Here is a 7,116-nt window from a genome sequence, read left to right on the forward strand (position 1 = left end):
TTAGGTTTGTTTTTCCCTGGTGTTGTGCTCTCTTGCATCTTTTTTTCTTTTTCTTTTAGGTTTTCTTTTCCCTGGTGTTGTGCTTTCTCGAATCTTTTTTCTTTTTCTTTTAGGTTTGTGTTACCTGGTGTTGTGCTCTCTCGAATCTTTTTTCTTTCTATTTTATGTTTGTTATCCCTGGTGTTGTGCTTTCTCGAATCTTTTTTCTTTTTCTTTTAGGTTTGTTTTTCCCTGGTGTTGTGCTTTCTCGAATCTTTTTTCTTTTTCTTTTAGGTTTCTTTTCCCTGGTGTTGTGCTCTGTCGAATCTTTTTTTGTTTTTGTTTTAGGTTTGTTTTTCCCTGGTGTTGTGGTTTCTCCAATCTTTTTTTTTCTTTTTCTTTTAGGTTTGTTTTTCCCTGGTGTTGTGCTCTCTCGAATCTTTTTTTCTTTTTTTTTTAGGTTTGTTTTTCCCCGGTGTTCTGGTTTCTCGAATCTTTTTTTCTTTTTCTTTTAGGTTTGTTTTTCCCCGGTGTTCTGCTTTCTCGAATCTTTTTTCTTTTTATTTTAGTTTTTTTTTTCCCTGGTGTTGTGCTTTCTCGATTTTTTTTTAATTTTTATTTTAGGTTTGTTTTTCCTTGGTGTTGTGCTCTCTCGAATCTTTTTTCTTTTTCTTTTAGGTTTGTTTTCACTGGTGTTGTGCTCTCTCGAATCTTTTTTCTTTCTCTTTTAGGTTTGTTTTCCCCTGGTGTTGTGCTTTCTTGAATCTTTTTTATTTTTCTTTTAGGTTTGTTTTCCCTGGTGTTGTGCTTTCTCGAATCTTTTTTCTTTTTCTTTTAGGTTTGTTTTCCCTGGTGTTGTGCTCTCTCGAATCTTTTTTCTTTCTCTTTTAGGTTTGTTTTCCCCTGGTGTTGTGCTTTCTCGAATCTTTTTTATTTTTCTTTTAGGTTTGTTTTTCCCTGGTGTTGTGCTTTCTCGAATCTTTTTTCTTTTTCTTTTAGGTTTGTTTTTCCCTGTTGTTGTGCTTTCTCGAATCTTTTTCTTTTTCTTTTAGGTTTGTTTTTCCCCGGTGTTGTGCTTTCTCGAATCTTTTTTTCTTTTTCTTTTGGGTTTGTTTTTCCCTGGTGTTGTGCTTTCTCGAATCTTTTTTCTTTTTCTTTTAGTTTTGTTTTCCCCGGTGCTGTGCTTTCTGGAATCCTTTTTCTCTTTCTTTTAGGTTTGTTTTCCCCGGTGTTGTGCTTTCTCGAATCTTTTTTCTTTTTCTTTTAGGTTTGTTTTCCCTGGTGTTGTGCTTTCTCGAATCTTTTTTTTTCTTTTTCTTTTAGGTTTGTTTTTCCCTGGTGTTGTGCGTTCTCGAATCTTTTTTTTCTTTTTCTTTTAGGTTTGGTTTTCCCTGGTGTTGTGCTTTCTCGAATCTTTTTTCTTTTTCTTTTAGGTTTGTTTTTCCCTGGTGTTGTGCTTTCTCGAATCTTTTTTTCTTTTTCTTTTAGGTTTGTTTTTCCCTGGTGTTGTGCTTTCTCGAATCTTTTTTTTCTTTTTCTTTTAGGTTTGTTTTCCCTGGTGTTGTGCTTTCTCGAATCTTTTTTCTTTTTCTTTTAGGTTTGTTTTTCCCTGGTGTTGTGCTTTCTCGAATCTTTTTTCTTTTTTCTTTTTCTTTTAGGTTTGTTTTCCCTGGTGTTGTGCTTTCTCGAATCTTTTTTCTTTTTCTTTTAGGTTTGTTTTTCCCTGGTGTTGTGCTTTCTCGAATCTTTTTTCTTTTTCTTTTAGGTTTGTTTTTCCCCGGTGTTGTGCTTTCTCGAATCTTTTTTCTTTTTCTTTTAGGTTTGTTTTTCCCTGGTGTTGTGCTTTCTCGAATCTTTTTTCTTTTTCTTTTAGGTTTGTTTTTCCCCGGTGTTGTGCTTTCTCGAATCTTTTTTTTTCTTTTTCTTTTAAGTTTGTTTTTCCCTGGTGTTGTGCTTTCTCGAATCTTTTTTTCTTTTTCTTTTAGGTTTGTTTTTCCCTGGTGTTGTGCTTTCACGAATCTTTTTTCTTTTTCTTTTAGGCTTGTTTTTCCCTGCTGTTGTGCTTTCTCGAATATTTTTTCTTTCTCTTTTAGGTTTGTTTTTCCCCGGTGTTCTGCTTTCTCGAATCTTTTTTTTTTCTTTTAGGTTTGTTTTTCCCTGGTGTTGTGCTTTCTCGATTCTTTTTTTCTTTTTCTTTTAGGTTTGTTTTTCCCTGGTGTTGTGCTTTCTGGATTTTTTTTCTTTTTCTTTTAGGTTTGTTTTTCCCTGGTGTTGTGCTTTCTCGAATCTTTTTTTTTTCTTTTAGTTTTTTTTTTCCCTGGTGTTGTGTTTTCTCGAACCCTTTTTCTTTTTCTTTTAGGTTTGTTTTTCCCTAGTGTTGAGCTTTCTCGAATCTTTTTTCTTTTTGTTTTAGGTTTGTTTTTCCCTGGTGTTGTGCTTTCTCGAATCTTTTTTTTTTCTTTTAGGTTTGTTTTTCCCTGGTGTTGTGCTTTCTCGAATCTTTTTTCTTTTTCTTTTAGGTTTGTTTTCCCTGGTGTTGTGCTTTCTCGAATCTTTTTCTTTTTCTTTTAGGTTTGTTTTTCCCTGGTGTTGTGCTTTCTCGAATCTTTTTTCTTTTTCTTTTAGGTTTGTTTTTCCCCGGTGTTGTTCTTTCTCGATTATTTTTTCTTTTTTGACGGGCTTGCTTTTCCCTGGTGTTGTGCTTTCTCGAGTCTTCTTTTTTTCTTTTAGGTTTGTTTTTCACTGGTGTTGGGCTCTCTCGAATCCTTTTTCTTTTTCTTTTAGGTTTGTTTTTCCCTGGTGTTGTGCCTTCTCGAATCTTTTTTCTTTTTCTTTTAGGTTTGTTTTTCCCTGGTGTTGTGCTTTCTCGAATCTTTTTTTTCTTTTTCTTTTAGGTTTGTTTTTCCCTGGTGTTGTGCTCTCTCGAATCCTTTTTCTTTTTCTTTTAGGTTTGTTTTTCCCCGGTGTTGTGCTTTCTCGAATCTTTTTTTCTTTTTCTTTTAGGTTTGTTTTTCCCTGGTGTTGTGCTTTCTCGAATCTTTTTTCTTTTTCTTTTAGGTTTGTTTTTCCCTGGTGTTGTGCTTTCTCGAATCTTTTTTTCTTTTTCTTTTAGGTTTGTTTTTCCCTGGTGTTGTGCTTTCTCGAATCTTTTTTTTCTTTTTCTTTTAGGTTTGTTTTTCCCTGGTGTTGTGCTCTCTCGAATCCTTTTTCTTTTTCTTTTAGGTTTGTTTTTCCCCGGTGTTGTGCTTTCTCGAATCTTTTTTCTTTTTCTTTTAGGTTTGTTTTTCCCTGGTGTTGTGCTTTCTCGAATCTTTTTTTCTTTTTCTTTTAGGTTTGTTTTTCCCTGGTGTTGTGCTTTTTCGATTTTTTTTTCTTTTTCTTTTAGGTTTGTTTTTCCCTGATGTTGTGCTTTCTCGAATCTTTTTTTCTTTTTCTTTTAGGTTTGTTTTTCCCCGGTGTTGTGCTTTCTCGAATCTTTTTCTTTTTCTTTTAGGTTTGTTTTTCCCTGGTGTTGTGCTTTCTCGAATCTTTTTTTCTTTTTCTTTATGTTTGTTTTTCCCTGGTGTTGTGCTTTCTCGAATCTTTTTTCTTTTTTTTGGGTTTGTTTTTCCCTGGTGTTGTGCTTTCTCGATTTTGTTCTTTTTCTTTTAAGTTTGTTTTCCCTGGTGTTGTGCTTTCTCGATTTTTTTCTTTTTCTTTTAGGTTTGTTTTTCCCCGGTGTTGTGCTTTCTCGAATCTTTTTTCTTTTTTTTGGGTTTGTTTTTCCCTGGTGTTGTGCTTTCTCGAATCTTTTTTTTCTTTTTCTTTTAGGTTTGTTTTTCTCTGGTGTTGTGCTTTCTCGAATCTTTTTTCCTTTTCTTTTAGGTTTGTTTTTCCCTGGTGTTGTGCTTTCTCGATTTTTTTTTCTTTTTCTTTTAGGTTTGTTTTTCCCCGGTGTTGTGCTTTCTCGAATCTCTTTTCTTTTTCTTTTAGGTTTGTTTTTTCCCTGGTGTTGTGTTTTCTCGTATCTTTTTTCTTTTTCTTTTAGGTTGTTTTTCCTGGTGTTGTGCTTTCTCGAAACTTTTTTTTCTTTTTCTTTTAGGTTTGTTTTTCCCTGGTGTTGTGCTTTCTCGAATCTCTTTTCTTTTTCTTTTAGGTTGTTTTTCCTGGTGTTGTGCTTTCTCGAATCTTTTTTTTCTTTTTCTTTTAGGTTTGTTTTTCCCTGGTGTTGTGCTTTCTCGAATCTCTTTTCTTTTTCTTTTAGGTTGTTTTTCCTGGTGTTGTGCTTTCTCGAATCTTTTTTTTCTTTTTCTTTTAGGTTTGTTTTTCCTGGTGTTGTGCTTTCTCGATTTTTTTTTCTTTTTCTTGTAGGTTTGTTTTCCCCTGGTGTTGTGCTTTCTCGAATCTTTTTTCTTTTTCTTTTAGGTTTGTTTTTCCCTGGTGTTGTGCTTTCTCGAATCTTTTTTTCTTATTCTTTTAGGTTTGTTTTTCCTGGTGTTGTGCTTTCTCGAATCTTTTTTTCTTCTTCTTTTAGGTTTGTTTTTCCCTGGTGTTGTGCTTTCTCGAATCTTTTTCTCTTTCTTTTAGGTTTGTTTTTCCCCGGTGTTGTGCTTTCTCGAATCTTTTTTCTTTTTCTTTTAGGTTTGTTTTTCCCTGGTGTTGTGCTTTCTCGAATCTTTTTTTTCTTTTTCTTTTAGGTTTGTTTTTCCTGGTGTTGTGCTTTCTCGAATCCTTTTTCTTTTTCTTTTAGGTTTGTTTTTCCCTGGTGTTGTGCTTTCTCGAATCTTTTTTCTTTTTCTTTTAGGTTTGTTTTTCCCTGGTGTTGTGCTTTCTCGAATCTTTTTTCTTTTTCTTTTAGGTTTGTTTTCCCTGGTGTTGTGCTTTCTCGAATCTTTTTTTCTTTTTCTTTTAGGTTTGTTTTTCCCCGGTGTTGTGCTTTCTCGAATCTTTTTTTCTCTTTCTTTTAGGTTTGTTTTTCCCCGGTGTTCTGCTTTCTCGAATCTTCTTTTCTTTTTATTTTAGATTTGTTTTCGCCTGGTGTTGTGCTTTCTCGAATCTTTTTTTCCTTTTCTTTTAGGCGGTTTTTCCCTGCTGTTGTGCTCTCGCGAATCTTTTTTCTTTTTCTTTTAGGATTGTTTTTCCCCGGTGTTGTGCTTTCTCGATTCTTTTTTCTTTTTCTTTTAGGTTTGTTTTTTATTGTTGTTTTGCTTTCTTGAATTTTTTTTTTTTTTTTCTTTTATGTTTGTTTTCCCTGGTGTTGTGCTTTCTCGAATCTTTTTTCTTTTTCTTTTAGGTTTGTTTTTCCCTGGTGTTGTGCTTTCTCGAATCTTTTTTCTTTTTCTTTTAGGTTTGTTTTTCCCTGGTGTTGTGCTTTCTCGAATCTTTTTTTTCTTTTTCTTTTAGGTTTGTTTTTCCCTGGTGTTGTGCTTTCTCGAATCTTTTTTCTTTTTCTTTTAGGTTTGTTTTTCCCTGGTGTTGTGCTTTCTCGAATCTTTTTTCTTTTTCTTTTAGGTTTGTTTTTCCCTGGTGTTGTGCTTTCTCGAATCTTTTTTCTTTTTCTTTTAGGTTTGTTTTTCCCTGGTGTTGTGCTTTCTCGAATCTTTTTTTCTTATTCTTTTAGGTTTGTTTTTCCTAGTGTTGTGCTTTCTCCAATCTTTTTTTCTTCTTCTTTTAGGTTTGTTTTTCCCTGCTGTTGTGCTTTCTCGAACCTTTTTCTCTTTCTTTTAGCTTTGTTTTTCCCCGGTGTTGTGCTTTCTCGAATCTTTTTTCTTTTTCTTTTAGGTTTGTTTTTCCCTGGTGTTGTGCTTTCTCGAATCTTTTTTCTTTTTCTTTTAGGTTTGTTTTTCCCCGGTGTTGTGCTTTCTCGAATCTTTTTTCTTTTTCTTTTAGGTTTGTTTTTCCTGGTGTTGTGCTTTCTCGAATCCTTTTTCTTTTTCTTTTAGGTTTGTTTTTCCCTGGTGTTGTGCTTTCTCGAATCTTTTTTCTTTTTCTTTTAGGTTTGTTTTTCCCTGGTGTTGTGCTTTCTCGAATCTTTTTTCTTTTTCTTTTAGGTTTGTTTTCCCTGGTGTTGTGCTTTCTCGAATCTTTTTTCTTTTTCTTTTAGGTTTGTTTTTCCCCGGTGTTGTGCTTTCTCGAATCTTTTTTTCTCTTTCTTTTAGGTTTGTTTTTCCCCGGTGTTGTGCTTTCTCGAATCTTTTTTTCTTTTTCTTTTAGGTTTGTTTTTCCCTGGTGTTGTGCTTTCTCGAATCTTTTTTTCTTTTTCTTTTAGATTTGTTTTTCCCTGGTGTTGTGCTTTCTCGAATCTTTTTTTCTTTTTCTTTTAGGTTTGTTTTTCCCCGGTGTTGTGCTTTCTCGAATCTTTTTTTCTCTTTCTTTTAGGTTTGTTTTTCCCCGGTGTTGTGCTTTCTCGAATCTTTTTTTTTTCTTTTAGGTTTGTTTTTCCCCGGTGTTGTGCTTTCTCGAATCTTTTTTCTTTTTCTTTTAGGTTTGTTTTTCCCCGGTGTTGTGCTTTCTCGAATCTTTTTTTCTCTTTCTTTTAGGTTTGTTTTTCCCCGGTGTTGTGCTTTCTCGAATCTTTTTTTTCTTTTTCTTTTAGGTTTGTTTTTCCCTGGTGTTGTGCTTTCTCGAATCTTTTTTCTTTTTCTTTTAGGTTTGTTTTTTCTCGGTGTTGTGCTTTTTCGAATCTTTTTTATTTTCTTTTAGGTTTGTTTTTGCGCGGTGTTGTGCTTTCTCGAATCTTTTTTTTTTTCTTTTAGGTTTGTTTTTCCCTGGTGTTGTACTTTCTCGATTTTTTTTCTTTTTCTTTTAGGTTTGTTTTTCCCCGGTGTTGTGTTTTTTCGTATTTTTTTTCTTCTTCTTTTAGGTTTGTTTTTCCCTGGTGTTGTTCTTTCTCGATTTTTTTTTTTTTTCTTTTAGGTTTGTTTTTCCCAGGTGTTGTACTTTCTCGATTTTTTTTCTTTTTCTTTTGGGTTTGTTTTTCCCTGGTGTTGTGCTTTCTCGACTCTTCTTTTTTTTTTTTCTCTTAGGGTTGTTTTTCCCTGGTGTTGTACTTTCTCGCTGTTTTTTCTTTTTCTTTTAGGTTTGTTTTTCCCTGGTGTTGTGCTTTCTCGAATCTTTTTTCTTTTTCTTTTAGGTTTGTTTTCCCTGGTGTTGTGCTTT

This window comes from Penaeus vannamei, chromosome 7 (genome assembly GCF_042767895.1).
Source record: "Penaeus vannamei isolate JL-2024 chromosome 7, ASM4276789v1, whole genome shotgun sequence".
NCBI classification, from domain to species: domain Eukaryota; kingdom Metazoa; phylum Arthropoda; class Malacostraca; order Decapoda; family Penaeidae; genus Penaeus; species Penaeus vannamei.